The following is a 17,829-nucleotide window of genomic DNA, read 5'->3' as shown; positions in this document are numbered from 1 at the left end:
GTTATGTTTGGGTTTAGGGTTATGGTTGGGTTCAGGGTAATGGTTGGGTTCAGGGTTATGGTTGGGTTCAGGGTAATGGTTGGGTTCACGGTTATGGTTGGTTTCAGGGTTATGGTTGGGTTCAGGGTTGTGGTTGGGTTTACGGTTATGGTTGGGTTCAGGGTTATGTTTGGGTTTAGGGTTGTGGTTGGGTTCAGGGTTATGGTTGGGTTCAGGGTTATGGTTGGGTTCAGGGTTGTGGTTGGGTTCAGGGTTGTGGTTGGGTTTAGGGTTATTGTTGGGTTCAGGGTTGTGGTTGGGTTCAGGGTTGTGGTTGGGTTCAGTGTTATGGTTGGGTTCAGGGTTATGGTTGGGTTCAGGGTTATGGTTGGGTTCAGGTTTATGGTTGGGTTCAGGGTTATGTTTGGGTTCAGGGTTATGGTTGGGTTCAGGGTTATGGTTGGGTTCAGGGTTATGGTTTTGGTTCAGGTTTATGGTTGGGTTCAGGGTTATGGTTGGGTTCAGGGTTGTGGTTGGGTTTAGGGTTATGGTTGGGTTCAGGGTTGTGGTTGGGTTCAGGGTTGTGGTTGGGTTCAGGGTTGTGGTTGGGTTCAGGGTTATGGTTGGGTTCAGGGTTATGGTTGGGTTCAGGGTTGTGGTTGGGTTTAGGGTTATGGTTGGGTTCAGGGTTGTGGTTGGGTTCAGGGTTATGGTTGGGTTCAGGGTTAGTGTGAGGGAAAAGGTTTTGACTGATATTCAGACTGAATGGCCACTTCTTCACTCCTCCCTAATTTGATTTGAAGTTGTATTCTCAGTGTCTGTGCGTCTTTTTTAAGGGGACGATTTGATTTTCCTGAACTCATCACTAATGACCGACACATCCAGCCAAGAATGTCAGTCAGCGCTGATAAAACATGTGAATGCAAAGACAGTTGGCTGGTGAATTGAAGGCAGTGATAACAAATGTAAGAGTTCTATTGTAAACGCATGAATAAAACCCATGTACAAACAGCATGGGTACATCGGATCAGGTCTCCCACAGAGACCGGGTATCTCTTCCAGAGGGATTTCTGCAACATGTTAGTGAACATTGGTCGGGGTGGAAGAAGCTAGTTATTTTAAATACAAGCCAGCCAGCAAAACAAAACAGCCGAAAAACAAAACCAGGAACAGACACACACGGTGAACACACAAACAGGTCACTAGCTATACAACCTCAGTCTTGCCTACACATATGCTGATTGGCTCAGCTGTTTCCCCAGTCGGGAACAAGCTGTGACAGGGGAAACACCAGACCTCTGAATCACTTCATAGTGTGAAAAGTGGGCGGGATGAGTGAAAATAAGTAGCGAATAGTGATGCAGGGATCTGGAACCAGGTCAGAACATTGAATGCTAGGTACCAGAAAGTTGAGTCAGTTCATCTGGACACAACGTTTCAAGAGAAACGTTTCATCACTCATCTAATGCCCCTTTTCCACTACATGGTACCGGCTCAACTCCACCCGACTTTTTCATTTTCCATTACTGGAAAGTACCGGCCTTTTGGTAACTGTTACCACTTTTCTGGTACCACCTTTGTCGAGGTTCCAAAAAAACTGGAGCGGGTACCAAAATCAATGCAGACCAGCTACACTGAGGGGTACTGTTACAGTAATGGAAAACGACATTGTGAGTCCAGTCGAGTTGAGCTGGTACCATGTAGTGGAAAAGGGGCATAAGTGACCTCTTCAGTCTCAACTGACTGCAGGTGTCCCCACCCTTATAAAACAATACAGTGGCATAACAACCCAAATTGATGCCCAGTTTCATATGCAAATATGGGTGTGACCATTAACTAGATATACAATGGTCACGTGTACTATTCACACAGGATTGGGGCATAGCTGCAATCACGGCACTGTAAGATGGTGACAGATGTACTCTTAGCCCCCCCCTGGTTCAGGGATGGTCATTCCCTCTTCACATAGATGGCCTCTTTGACTCCCCGTTCAAACCAGTGTTCCTCCCTATCAAGGATGTGCACATCCTCATCCTTGAAAGAGTGGCCACTGGCCTGTAGATGGCGTAGAGTGTGCAGTCCTGGTCTGTAGATGGTGTAGACTGTGGAGTCCTGGTCTGTAGACGGTGTAGACTGTGGAGTCCTGGTCTGTAGATGGTGTAGACTGTGGAGTCCTGGTCTGTAGATGGTGTAGACTGTGGAGTCCTGGTCTGTAGATGGTGTAGACTGTGGAGTCCTGGTCTGTAGATGGTGTAGACTGTGGAGTCCTGGTCTGTAGATGGTGTAGACTGTGGAGTCCTGGTCTGTAGATGGTGTAGACTGTGGAGTCCTGGTCTGTAGATGGTGTAGACTGTGGAGTCCTGGTCTGTAGATGGTGTAGACTGTGGAGTCCTGGACTGTAGATGGCGTAGACTGTGCAGTCCTGGTCTGTAGATGGTGTAGACTGTGGAGTCCTGGTCTGTAGATGGTGTAGACTGTGGAGTCTTGGTCTGTAGATGGTGTAGACTGTGGAGTCCTGGTCTGTAGATGGTGTAGACTGTGGAGTCCTGGTCTGTAGATGGTGTAGACTGTGGAGTCCTGGTCTGACGTGTTAGCTCTCCTGTGTTGGGTCATCCTCTTGGCCAGCGTCTGTTTAGTTTCCCCAGTGTACAAGTCATGGCAGTCCTCCTGGTACTTAACAGCTACACTATATTGCTCTGTTTGTGCCGAGGGACCTGATCCTTGGGGTGGACCAACTTCTGGTGCAGCGTGTTTTGGGGTTTGAAAGCAACTGAGATGCGGTGTTTGGAAAATACATGTTTCAACATTTCCGACACTCCCACCACATACAGAATCACCACTGGTTTACTCTTAGGCAGCTGGTGTCCTTCTCCTCTCTTCGATGGGCTGGTGCACTGTTTGGGGTCTTCCTGGCTTTGACAAATGCCCAGTTAGGATAACCACACTTAACCAGGACCTGTTTAATGTGGGGTTTCTCCCCTTCTCCAGCTGCTGTGTCGATGGGGACGTTGTCAGCTCGGTGGTACAGCTTCCTGATGACTCCTAGTTTGTGCTCCGGTGGATGATGATAGCCAAACCTTCAATACTGATCAGTATCTTAGGGCCCAGACACACCAAACGGACTAGTGGTGATGAAGGCAAACTGTTGCATTGCCTCACGTCACCTGCCGTCCGGGCCAAAAAGTAGCACTTGAACACCGCAAAGACTACAGCCAACGGCCCTGATTCACTAGCTTAGTACTGATTCGCTAAGCTGAACAGCCAATCAGAGTGATCTCTCTCACCAATGGGCTCCGCCCATTCAACATGCTGAATCGTCCGAAAAGCAGCTGACAGGGGTTTGACTAGTGCCGACAGTGCGGGACACACCACAAAAATTAGGGTCACAGACACTCACCAACGGCCCGACATGTCCGATGGTGTGTCAGGCCCTGTGCAATACTGGGATTGCAGCTATTCCCCAATCTTCTGTGAATAGTTCACGTGGCTAATTTAACTCTAGTTAATGGTCATGGTACTTTGCATATGAAACTGGTCGTTGGTTTGGGTCGTTATGTCACTATATTGTTTATAAGGGTGGGGACACCTGCAGTCAGGTGAGACTGACGAGGTCACTGTATTGTTTATAAGGGTGGGGACACCTGCAGTCAGGTGAGACTGACAAGGTCACTGTATTGTTTATAAGGGTGGGGACACCTGCAGTCACTGTATTGTATATAAGGGTGGGGACACCTGCAGTCACTGTATTGTATATAAGGGTGGGGACACCTGCAGTCAGGTGAGACTGAAGAGGTCACTGTATTGTTTATAAGGGTGGGGACACCTGCAGTCAGGTGAGACTGAAGAGGTCACTGTATTGTTTATAAGGGTGGGGACACCTGCAGTCAGGTGAGACTGAAGAGGTCACTGTATTGTTTATAAGGGTGGGGACACCTGCAGTCACTGTATTGTTTATAAGGGTGGGGACACCTGCAGTCAGGTGAGACTGAAGAGGTCACTGTATTGTTTATAAGGGTGGGGACACCTGCAGTCAGGTGAGACTGAAGAGGTCACTGTATTGTTTATAAGGGTGGGGACACCTGCAGTCACTGTATTGTTTATAAGGGTGGGGACACCTGCAGTCAGGTGAGACTGAAGAGGTCACTGTATTGTTTATAAGGGTGGGGACACCTGCAGTCAGGTGAGACTGAAGAGGTCACTGTATTGTTTATAAGGGTGGGGACACCTGCAGTCAGGTGAGACTGAAGAGGTCACTGTATTGTTTATAAGGGTGGGGACACCTGCAGTCAGGTGAGACTGAAGAGGTCACTGTATTGTTTATAAGGGTGGGGACACCTGCAGTCACGTGAGACTGACGAGGTCACTGTATTGTTTATAAGGGTGGGGACACCTGCAGTCACTGTATTGTTTATAAGGGTGGAGACACCTGCAGTCACTGTATTGTTTATAAGTTGTGGGGACACCTGCAGTCACTGTGTTGTTTATAAGGGTGGGGACACCTGCAGTCACTGTATTGTTTATAAGGGTGGGGACACCTGCAGTCACTGTATTGTTTATAAGGGTGGGGACACCTGCAGCCACTGTATTGTTTATAAGGGTGGGGACACCTGCAGTCACTGTATTGTTTATAAGGGTGGGGACACCTGCAGTCACTGTATTGTTTATAAGGGTGGGGACACCTGCAGTCAGGTGAGACTGAAGAGGTCACTTAGATGATGATGAAACGTTTCTGTAAATAAACGTTGTGTCCAGATGAACTGACTCAACCTTCTGTTGACCTTACCTGGATTATTGAGCATCAAGACATTAAACATTAGGGGTAATTGTAGGGTTTGGGAGGGTAACTGTAGGGTTTGGGAATGAAGCAAAAGGATTTTGACTTCCAACATAAATTTTCAGTACAAATGAGTGTGTGTACTTGCGGAAGATTCTGTATGGGATTTCTGTAAATGTCTCCTTGTTTGTATATGTGTGTGTGTGTGTGTGTGTGTGTGTGTGTGTGTGTGTGTGTGTGTGTGTACCTAGTCTGGCGTAGATGTGACTCAGGACTCTTGAAGGCTGGACTCTGATAGGTTGAGCATCCTCCATAGTTTCTGCTTGGATGCCGTGACCAATGAGTATCTGCTTGATGTGTTCTGTTTCTGCCAAGATAGACACTATACACAACACATACACACACACACACACACACACACACACACACACACACACACACACACACACACACAGATCTGTGCAGTGGGGTCTTATCTGCTAAACTATCTTGTAGGTCAAATGTCTCCAAAAATGACTGACTTCACCCTGATGAACCAGCAGAGTCCAGGTTCAGGTTCATGTATTGTCCCTCTGTCGTTGTTTTTTATGTAAGAACTCCTACAGAAGCCTTCAGAGATACAGCAGACATAGTACTGTAGATGTTTCTCATCTAAGAACTCTTACAGAAGCCTTCAGAGATACAGCAGACATAGTACTGTAGATGTTTCTCATGTAAGAACTCTCACAGAAGCCTTCAAGATACAGCAGACATAGTACCGTAGATGTTTCTTATGTAAGAACTCCTACAGAAGCCTTCAGAGATACAGCAGACATAGTACTGTAGATGTTTCTCATCTAAGAACTCCTACAGAAGCCTTCAGAGATACAGCAGACATAGTACTGTAGATGTTTCTTAAGAACTCCTACAGAAGCCTTCAGAGATACAGCAGACATAGTACTGTAGATGTTTCTCATCTAAGAACTCCTACAGAAGCCTTCAGAGATACAGCAGACATAGTACTGTAGATGTTTCTTAAGAACTCCTACAGAAGCCTTCAGAGATACAGCAGACATAGTACCGTAGATGTTTCTTATCTAAGAATTCTTACAGAAGCCTTCAGAGATACAGCAGACATAATACTGTAGATGTTTCTTATCTAAGAACTCTTACAGAAGCCTTCAGAGATACAGCAGACATAGTAATGTAGATGTTTCTCATGTAAGAACTCCTACAGAAGCCTTCAGAGATACAGCAGAAATAGTACTGTAGATGTTTCTCATGTAAGAACTCCTACAGAAGCCTTCAGAGATACAGCAGACATAGTACTGTAGATGTTTTTTATGTAAGAACTCCTACAGAAACCTTCAGAGATACAGCAGACATAGTACCGTAGATGTTTCTTATGTAAGAACTCCTACAGAAGCCTTCAGAGATACAGCAGACATAATACTGTAGATGTTTCTTATCTAAGAACTCTTACAGAAGCCTTCAGAGATACAGCAGACATAGTACTGTAGATGTTTCTCATGTAAGAACTCCTACAGAAGCCTTCAGAGATAAAGCAAAAATAGTACTGTAGATGTTTCTTATGTAAGAACTCCTACAGAAGCCTTCAGAGATACAGCAGACATAGTACTGTTGATGTTTTTTATGTAAGAACTCCTACAGAAACCTTCAGAGATACAGCAGACATAGTACCGTAGATGTTTCTTATGTAAGAACTCCTACAGAAGCCTTCAGAGATACAGCAGACATAGTACTGTAGATGTTTCTTATGTAAGAACTCCTACAGAAGCCTTCAGAGATACAGCAGACATAGTACTGTAGATGTTGTCAAGGATTATAAAAACTATACTGATGATTTTCATAACAAGTTATCTACATATGTAATAAATGAAAATGTACACATACACAACCATGTATTTTATATTATTTATGTTATATTATTTTATATTATTTCTCCAGTGTCCTCTCTTTCTCCTTCTATCTCTTCTTCTGTCTATCTGTCTTTTGTCTGTCTGTGTAATGATAACCATTGTTAATGATAAATATTTAAGAATGATCAGTGTTTAATGCAAAGCTGTTTTGGCGAACAAATCTCTCTCTCACCTTGGACGACCATGTCTGGTTTAGGGTCGGTTGACAGTCTCCTGTTGAGGGGGTCGACCTCTCCCGGAGCCACAAGTCCCTGAAACATTCAAACATCCGATTCATCAGAACAACACCTTTCTGTGTTCACAGACTTCCCACTTCCACTCTGGGCAGAGACACAAAATAAAATCCGCTGAGTGGGAAGGTTTTTTTAGGCTCTAACTCATGACGAGCATCAGAGACGGTTTTCTGTCTCACAACCAAAGACACCTCAACCCTTAAAGGTACAATCCTAAAGATTTACATCTAAATAAATGCCCTAATACTTTCTATCTCTGATGTATTTAAGGCAATAACTTATCCACACATATCCAGACCCTGCAGACCGTAGCAGTGTGTGATGTGGATGGGTGGTGTCTGGTAGGACTTTACCAGGAAACATGATAGGATGCATAGTGTTTTCATCTTTATCATAGCTCTCACCCCCATTGCCATGAAGTGCTTCAAGAGACTGGTTCTGGCTCACATCAAAAAACCTATCACCCCCACATTCGACCCACATCAGTTCGCCTACATCCCAAAAGGTCTATGGAGGATGCCATTGCCACTGCCCTGCACTTTGCTCTGATCCACATTGAACTTAACAACACATACATCCGGATGCTGTTCACAGATTACAGCTCTGCCTTCAACACTATCATCCCCGTCAAACCAACCACCAAACTCCTCTCCCTTGGTCTCAACCTCTCCCTCTGTAACTAGACCCTGGACTTCCTGACCAACAGACCTCAGTCGGTTAGGTTAGGTGACCACACCTCCTCCATCCTGATCCTCAGCACAGGTGCCCCTCAAGGCTGTGTTCTGAGCCCCCTCCTTTTCTCCCTCTTTACCCATAACTGCCTGCCAACTCATCCTTCAAATGTTATAGTTAAGTTTGCAGATGACACCACAGTCATTGGCCGTATCACCAACAATGACGAGATGGCCTACAGGGACGAGATTCAGCACCTCACATCATGGTGTACTACCAACAATCTTGTCCTTAATGTGCAGAAGACGAAGGAGGTGATTGTGGACTTCAGGAGGTCTAGAAGCTGCAGCCACTCCCTCATACACGTCAATGGGGTGGAAGTGGAGCATGTCTCCAGCTAAATTCCTTGGAGTCCACATCAACAAGGAACTCTCCTGGACATCAAACACCCAGGCCCTTGTGAAAAAGACCCAACAACGCCTGCATTTCCTGAGGAGGCTGAGGAGCGCCCGTCTATCCCTGAAAATTCTCACCAACTTCTACCTCTGCACCATAGAGAGCATCCTGACCATCTGCATCTCAGTGTGGTACGACAACTGCACCTCAGTAGACCAGAAAGCTCTGCAGCGGGTCGTCAAGTTGGCCCAGCATATCACCGGTACCCAGCTCCCAGCTATAAAAGACATTCATCACAAACGCTGCTTTTGAAGGGGTCTGAGCATCAGCAGAGTTCCACCTACCCCAACCATGGACTGTTCTCCCCCCTGCACTCTGGGAGGCGCTACAGGAGCCTCAGAGCCCCCACTACCAGGCTCAAAAACAGCTTCTTTCCCCAAGCTGTTGCCCACCTGAACCTGGCTACCCACTGAATGTCTGTGGATATTTTTAAATATTTTTGTACTCGTGCTCTTTTTTAACTTATTTTTCACTTTTGGTCTTCATGTGTGTATATCTTATACTGTGTTTGCTGTGCTTGTGTATGTCTGTCTTGCACTGTTTGGCGAAGCCACAGCCCTCATTTAATTTTTAACATGTGCCTGCACATTGATTTTAATGACAATAAATTGAATTGAGTTGAACTGAATTGAATTGAATTGAATTGAATAGCAGCCAGATGAGGAAGAAGGCAGCAAGATCTGAGCTGAGACTGTGTGGTCTTCCGGTGGGAACGATAGGAAGAGCTGGGTATCAGCAGCATAACAATGGTATGAGAAACCATGGGAGCGGATGATTGCACCAAATGAGGTGGTGTATACTGAGAAGAGAAGGGGACCAAGCACTGACCCTTGAGGAACCCCTGTGGATAAGCTGTGCTGTTTAGACACTTCTCTCCAAGATACTTTAAAATATCTGCGAGCTAGGACATGAACCAGAGGAGGGCAGTTTGTGAGAACAAGCTCAGTGATTGTGGAGAGGAGGATTTGATGGTTAACCATGTCAAAGGCAGCTGAAAGGTCTAGCAACAACAGAGCTGAGGACCAATCAGCAGCTCTAGCTCAACACAGTGAGTCCATTACCGACAGGAGTGCAGTCTCTTGAACATACCCAATTTCCCCTCAGGGATGAAGAAAGTATTCTGATTCTGATTCTGAGTACAGTGCCCCTGCTTAAAGCCAGACTGATTTGGGGCATACAGGTCATTCTCAGAAAGGAATTCAGACACTTGGTTAAAGACTGTGCGCTCAAGTATTTTTGAATAGGTACATAATACAACTGGACGAATGAGCAAACAAGGTTAAAAAAAAATTCAATTTTCATTTCACAATGTCTTACATACATCACCTAATGCCTGAACATAGAATTAAGATCCAACTTTAAGGAGCAAGAAGGAAACTAAAAAGTGTCGTGGGATTGCTCAGTATTTCATCAGCAAACTTGTGGAGGCGTACATCAGCCAGCAGGTTCCCCAGGATGTAGAGAGACTGTCCCCACATGAGAGGACACTTCCCCTGGGCAACACGCTCCACTGAGTGGGGGGCCGCATACTCCTCCTCCACCTGCATGGAGACAAATAGAAATACACACATATCCAGGAGAACACATGTCAATACACTCATGACCCCCCCATTACAGATAAACTGCCCATCCTCGTGACAGAAATACACCAGGAGACATTTTGTACATAAACCATTTACCTGTGTAACTGCTATTCATTGTTATTCAAAATTCAAGTGCTCATTTGTTCACATAAAGTGTTGTTTTGTTTCACGATACTATGATTCGCAAAGATTGAATAATAATGATAATAAGTGTGGGAGCCAAGGTGATTATATTTGGGTTTGTAGAGTCTATCCTTTTGTGTTTGAGTCAACTCCATCTAGTGGCTGGAATGGATGTGCCATTTGGAGATAAGGGCGGGTGATGGTAGCTGGAGGTGTGGCCGGAGCAGGAAGAGTGTCTTTGACTTCAAATCCTCAAGTCAAGGCGGCCACAGAAACTGCTCCTGCTTTGTGTAAGACAATCCTAAATTTATTGTTGCAATCCTAATTTCATTTAAGTTTTTGATCTTCGGAGCATTGTATTCTTTTATCATTAATTTTATAGATAGTGTATTATGTTTTGGACAACATCTTTCTGGGGACCTTGGATTATTTTGGATGCAGAGAGTCACTTTTTAAAAAAACATTTTTATTAAAAGATTTTTGTAGTATCAACAAAAACAAAAACAAACAAGAACACATTTTTGAAGCAAGAAAATCAATTGAATCAACCCAACCACAACAACCATAAAAAAAGCGAAAAAGAACAGAAAAAAGGGAGGGGAGGGGGGCATTAATTAGGAGACAGAGATTGAAAAGTTTTTAAAAAAAAACATCAAAAAGGGTTACCATCTGCCACAGAAGTTATCAGAGTTACCTCTCACAGTGTATGTGATCTTCTCTAGCTTAAGAAAGGACATGGTGTCCCTGGGCCACTGATTCTGGGTGCCTGTCCACACAATAAAAAGCCAGAAATGGCTTGATCGATTGTTAAAAAAAAGTTTCGGCAGAAATAGGGGGAACAGAAATAAAAATGTGGGCAAAATATTCATTTTAACTGTGTTAATTCTACCAACCAAAGACAGAGGTAAACTATCCCATCTTTGAAGGACAGATATAATTCTAGACACCAAAGGACAGAAATTAGCTGAAAAGTGAGGTCAGTTTCCTGGTTACATTTATCCCCAGATACTTCAAGCCAGAGGGACCCAATTCGAAAGGAATATCAGACTAATTGGATTGGATTGTCAAAGCATTAGTAGGATAGCATTCACTCTTTGAGATATTTACTTTGTAGCCTGAAACTGATCCAAATCTCTGAAAACCGGAGACTATTGCTGGTATAGAGTGGTTTGGATTTGAGACATACAACAGCAAATCATCAGCACAGAGTGAAAGCTTAAATTCCATGCCCAAACGTGATATCCCAGTGAACGTGGAAGAGGATCTCACACAGATTGACAAGGGCTCTATTGCTAATGTGAATAATAGGGGGGATAAGGGAACACCTTGGGAGGTGCTTCGAGATAAGGTGAAAATAGTGGATTGAATACCGTTGTTGGTGATACTAGCTTGTGGGGACATATAAAGGAGACGCATCCACGAAATAGATAAATTTCCCAGCCCAAATTTTCTTAATGCGGTAAACCGGCAATCCCATTCAGCCCTGTCGAATGCTTTTTCAGCGTTGACTGAGATCACTAACTCAGGGGCTGCTGTTGAAGTTTTAGAATAGATGATATTCAAGAGGGTACGGACATTATAGAACAGCTGGTGCCCCTTTATAAATCTGGTTTGCTCATCTGAGACAACATTTGGGAGAATATTTTCCACGTGATGGGACAAGGCCTTAGCAAGGATCTTAGCATCCACATTTATGAAGGAAAGAGATTTGTATGAGCTGCAGAGATTTGGGTCTTTGTCCTTTGTTAGCAGCAGACTTATGGACGTTTGTCTTAAAGTTGAGGTGGGACATAAGGGGGCGTGGTCCATATGAGGTGGCACTTAACAAGGGGGCGTGGTCCACATGAGTGACATTCCAATGCTCGCACGGCCGTTTCTAAGGAAGCCTGTGGTGACCGGTACATACAGCTTGGTGCAGAAGGAGGAGGTGAAATGGAGGAAAAACTTTTTTCATTTAATGTGGTCTTTGAAAAACAGTTGTCACATCGTCCCTGGTGTTCTTTCATCCCTGAAGGAAATACGCTAATTTGTTTATTTGATTTATTTTTTTCTTCCATTATTCAAATGTTATTATATCATGAAGCTGATTTCACTAAAGTTTTCATGTTTTATTTTTAAACGAATGATTTCTGAATGCTTTTGCAATACAGGCTGATTAAACTCAAATCAAGCTAGTTAAAACACACTGAAACTGAACTCAGAGAGACAGAAACAGACAGACAGACAGACAGACAGACAGACAGACAGACAGACAGATAGAGACAGGCAGCTAGAGAGACAGTCAGGCAGACAGATAGAGACAGACAGCTAGAGAGACAGTCAGGCAGACAGCTAGAGAGACAAACAGACAGATAGAGACAGTCAGACAGACAAACAGATAGACAGAGAGACAGACAGACAGACACAGACAGATATGCAGACAGTTAGAGAGAGAGATAGTCAGGCAGACAGAGACAGACAGAGAGACAGACAGACACAGACCGATAGAGACAGACAGCTAGAGAGACAGATAGACAGACAGGTAAATACTTTGTCTGCAGGAACGCTGTAGAGTTCGGGGATGAGCAGCAGGCCGTTCTGTTTGATCATCACGGCCTCCAGAGCTTCTCTGTACTCCTGCACCTGAACACAGAGCATGTACTGTACTGATACTGCACTGACCATGTACTGTACTGATACTGCACTGTACTGACCATGTACTGTACTGATACTGCACTGATACTGTACTGTACTGATACTGCACTGATACTGTACTGTACTGATACTGCACTGATACTGATACGGCACTGACCATGTACTGTACTGATACTGCACTGACCATGTACTGTACTGATACGGCACTGACCATGTACTGTACTGATACTGCACTGATACGGTGCTGTACTGATACTGCACTGATACTGTACTGTACTGATACTGCACTTACCATGTACTGTACTGATACTGCACTGATACTGTACTGTACTGATACTGCACTGACCATGTACTGTACTGATACTGCACTGATACTGTACTGTACTGATACTGCACTGATACTGTACTGTACTGATACGGTACTGACCATGTACTGCACTGATACTGCACTGATACTGTACTGTACTGATACTGCACTGATACTGTACTGTACTGATACTGCACTGACCATGTACTGCACTGATACTGCACTGATACTGTACTGTACTGATACGGTACTGACCATGTACTGTACTGATACTGCACTGACCATGTACTGTACTGATACTGCACTGATACTGCACTGTACTGATACGGTACTGACCATGTACTGCACTGATACTACACTGATACTGTACTGTACTGATACTGCACTGATACTGTACTATACTGATACTGCACTGACCATGTACTGCACTGATACTGCACTGATACTGTACTGTACTGATACGGTACTGACTATGTACTGTACTGATACGGCACTGATACTGCACTGTACTGATACGGCACTGACCATGTACTGTACTGATACTGCACTGATACTGTACCGACAATGTACTGTACTGATACTGCACTGATACTGTACCGACCCTGTATTGATACTGCACTGATACTGTATTGATATACTGTATTGATATACTGATACTGCACTGATACTGTACTGACCATTTACTAGAGTACAAGTACTGATGAGGAAAACCTCTGCAGTTTCTCAGTGAAAGACTATTGGAGTAATTACTTGGTGAGTTACTTTGGTTCTTTCCATGTGTCCAAACCAAAAACCTGCAGCAGCTGAGTATCATCACACACACACACACACACACACACACACACCATGGACCAACACACTGCATGAACCAATACCTTCACTATACCTACACAAGCCTGCACACGCTTCACACTTACTCCCACTAATGCTGCATCTAGACTTGTCCGACTCTGGAATGTTATGCAAATAAAAACACTCTCATGTACTTCATTATGAAGCAATTCAAAGTATTTCATTATACTCCCAAGTACTTTTACCAAGAATAGTGTTCTCAGGTGTTGTAATGACACTACTTGTAATTCATTCCATTCCACTTCTGCACACACACACACACACACAGAGAGAGAGAGAGAGAGAGAGGGAGAGAGAGAGAGAGAGGTGGAGAGAGAGAGAGAGAGAGAGAGGTGGAGAGAGAGAGGGAGGTGGAGAGAGAGAGAGAGAGAGAGAGAGGTGGAGAGAGAGAGAGAGAGAGAGAGAGAGGTGGAGAGAGAGAGGGAGGTGGAGAGAGAGAGGGAGGTGGAGAGAGAGAGAGAGGTGGAGAGAGAGAGAGAGAGAGAGAGAGAGAGAGAGAGAGAGAGAGAGAGAGAGAGAGAGAGAGAGAGAGAGAGAGAGAGAGAGAGAGAGAGAGAGAGAGAGAGAGAGAGAGAGAGAGAGAGAGAGAGAGAGAGAGAGAGAGAGAGAGAGGGGGAGGTGTAACCTGTTCAGGGCAGTTGGTGAAGATGCCGTCCAGCAGCAGGTAGGTCCAGAACAGCGGCCACTCACACTCCACGTTCTCAAACAACTTCAGTTCTGATGCCTCGTAGTGCAGACGACTAGGGTCCTGTCCACACACACACACACACACACACACACACACACACACACACACACACACACAGCATGTACGTACTTAAAAACAAGAAATACCCAGATATGTATATATGTGTAAATGTATGCAAGCAAGATGTAATATAAGTAAGATGTGAAGTCTGAATCCGTGGTGATCTAATGTCCAGCCGTGTCCACCTGTCCTAGCTGAGGACAGACAAAGCAGATTTAACCAATGCTAATCTCAGGCTGAGCTAGACGCACGGCAGCCATCTTCAACAGTACCAACAGTACCACAATACTACTGTGATGGCCTGGCGGCCTGTCCAGGGTGTCTCCCCGCCTGCCGCCCAATGACTGCTGGGATAGGCTCCAGCATCCCCGCCACCCTGAGAGCAGGAGAAGTGGTTAAGATCATGGATGGATGGATGGATGGACTACTGCTCATTAGTGCTGGTAGTGCTCCAGTCTGGACTTAGTCTAAAGTCCACATTCTGAAGGTCTCAGCCTCATCTCAGACTTTACAGCATAATAAATTGGACTTGACTTGGTCTCAGATAAATGAACATCAAACCTCCACTGTGGTGGTCACTAAGGTTCAAGCTACCTGAGTGTTTCTTCCGTCATCAGTAACGTGTGTCTTGAGACTGACGGTGGTCTTCTGAGAAAGCTCTTCCTTGGCGGAGGGAAACGTAATAAAATAGTGACTTTTACTATGACGGCACACAACCAGAGTCAGTCCTGCTCTTTCACCGGACTTGTGACCTTCTGGTGCCAGTCTTAATCAAGTTCTAGTCCTGTTGGTCTTGACTCGGACTCAACACCTTAAAGACTTGGACTGGACTTGGGTGGTTTTTGCAACAAGGCTAGTCTTTATATTACAGTGATGAGCAGGGGTGTAGCACAAAATTCTGGGCCCTCTACATAAGCAGTCTCTGTGGGCCCCTTTCCTCTCCTGTCTCTCACGCAACACTTCTTTGAGTTCTTCTTTAGTCTAACTTAATCTAACTTAACCTAATTTAATCTAATTTAACCTAACTTCATCTAATTTAACCTAATTTAACCTAACTTAATCTAACTTAATCTAATTTAACCTAACTTAATCTAACTTAACCTAACTTAATCTAAGTTAACCTAATTTAATCTAATTTAACCTAACTTAACCTAACTTAATCTAATTTAACCTAACTTGAACTAACTTAACTTAATTTAACCTAACTTAATCTAATTTAACCCAACTTAATTTGACCTCATTTAACCTAACTTAATCTAGTTTAACCTAATTTAACCTAATTTAACCTAATTTAATCTAATTTAACCTAATTTAACCTAACTTAATCTAACTTAACCTAACTTAATCTAATTTAACCTAACTTAATCTAACTTAACCTAATTAAACCTAATTAAACCCAACAATCTAATTTAACCTAACTTTAACTTAACTTAATTTAACCTAATTTAACCTAACTTAATTTAACTTAACCCAATTTAATTTAACCTAATTTAACCTAACTTAATCTAGTTTAACCTAATTCAACCTAACTTAATCTAATTTAACCTAACTTAATCTAATTTAACCTAATTTAATCTAATTTAACCTAATTTAATCTAATTTAACCTAACTTAATCTAATTTAACCTAACTTAATCTAACTTAACCCAATTTAACTTAACCTAACTTAATCTAACTTAACCAAATTTAACCTAACTTAATCTAATTTAACCTAACTTAATCTAATTTAAGCTAATTTAATTTAACTTAATCTAATTTAAACTAATTTAACCTAACATAATATAATTTAACCTAACTTAAACTAATTTAACCTAACTTAATCTAATTTAAACTAATTTAACATAACTTAATCTAATTTAAACTAATTTAACCTAACTTAATCTAATTTAACCTAAATTAATCTAATTTAACCTAACTTAATCTAATGTAAACTAATTTAACCAACTTAATCTAATTTAAAATAATTTAACCTAACTTAATCTAATTTAACCTAATTTAAGCTAGTTTAACCTAACTTAATCTAATTGAAACTAATTTAACCTAATTCAACCTAACTTAATCTAATTTAAACTAATTTAACGTAACTTAATCTAATTTAAACTAATTTAACCTAACTTAATCTAATTTAACCTAATTTAACCTAACTTAATCTAATTTAAACTAATTTAACCTAATTTAATCTAATTTAACCTCACTTAATCTAATTTAACCTAATTTAACCTAACCTGAAATTTCCTGCCATGACTCTATCCCTCCTATCCCTCCCCAACATGCTGAACTGCCCCTCTCTATCCCTCCTATCCCTCCCCAACATGCTGAACTGCCCCTCTCTATCCCTCCTATCCCTCCTCAACATGCCGAACTGCCCCTCTATATCCCTCCTATCCCTCACCACCACACTGAACTGCCCCTCTCTATCCCTCCTATCCCTCCTCAACATGCCGAACTGCCCCTCTATATCCCTCCTATCCCTCCTCAACATGCCGAACTGCCCCTCTCTATCCCTCCTATCCCTCCTCAACATGCTGAACTGCCCCTCTCTATCCCTCCTATCCCTCCTCAACATGCTGAACTGCCCCTCTCTATCCCTCATATCCCTCCCCAACATGCTGAACTGCCCCTCTCTATCCTTCACCAACATGCTGAATTGCCCCTCTCTATCCTTCCTATCCCTCACCACCAAGCTGAACTGCCCCTCTCTATCCCTCCTATCCCTCACCACCACACTGAACTGCCCCTCTCTATCCCTCCTATCCCTCCTCAACATGCTGAACTGCCCCTCTCTATCCCTCCTATCCCTCACCACCTCGCTGAACTGCCCCTCTCTGCCCCTCTCTTCGTTAAGGGGTCGAAGAGACCACCTCCACGAGGTTTTTCTTTCCAACACCGCCTGGCAACAGAGCAGCTCTTCTTCCTCATGTGTGGACAGCGCCGTGTTGTTTACAGGCTGTCACTTCCGGGGAAAAGGACAACAGGGATTGTGGGACATGTAGGTCCTGGGTGTTCTGGAACGACGGGACTATGAAGACTAGGAGAAGGTGTGGTCCGTCCACACAGTGTCGTGGCCCGGCGGTGCTCACAGACTATGTGAGCGCCCTAACAGGAAATGCAGGCGGTTTCGTGTTTAGACAGAAGCGTGATTCAGTGCAGGACTGTGGTGTTACACTGATGTGAAGCCACAGGTGTAACTTTTTTCACACACGTGTGATTCCTGTGGCCTTCTGTGTGTCAGAGGTTCAAGAGGAACAAACAAGTGTGATGGTTTTACCTCCATGGGAGTCCTGTGTCCGTCCCTTAAGAAGCGACAGCATCCGTACCGCCCCTGATCAGACACACAGACAGATGGGCAGGCAGACAGACAGATGGGCAGATGGGCAGATAGACAGGCAGACAGACAGACAGACACACAGACAGACAGACAGGCAGACAGACAGACGGGCAGACAGGCAGATAGACAGGCAGACAGACAGACAGGCAGACAGACAGATGGGCACACAGACAGACAGGCAGACAGACAGGCAGGCAGACAGACAGACAGACAGACAGACAG

The 17,829-nt window shown here is 43.8% G+C and overlaps 1 pseudogene; it reads right to left on the bottom strand.

The window, feature by feature from the left end:
- The window catches only part of LOC130113084 (phosphorylase b kinase regulatory subunit alpha, skeletal muscle isoform-like), an 80,415-nt pseudogene that overhangs the window by 47,014 nt on the left and 15,572 nt on the right, over positions 1-17,829 (bottom strand).

Source organism: Lampris incognitus, chromosome 5 (genome assembly GCF_029633865.1).
Source record: "Lampris incognitus isolate fLamInc1 chromosome 5, fLamInc1.hap2, whole genome shotgun sequence".
NCBI classification, from domain to species: domain Eukaryota; kingdom Metazoa; phylum Chordata; class Actinopteri; order Lampriformes; family Lampridae; genus Lampris; species Lampris incognitus.
The sequence above is the reverse complement of the archived record's forward strand: the minus strand, read 5'-3'. Positions and strand labels throughout refer to the sequence as shown.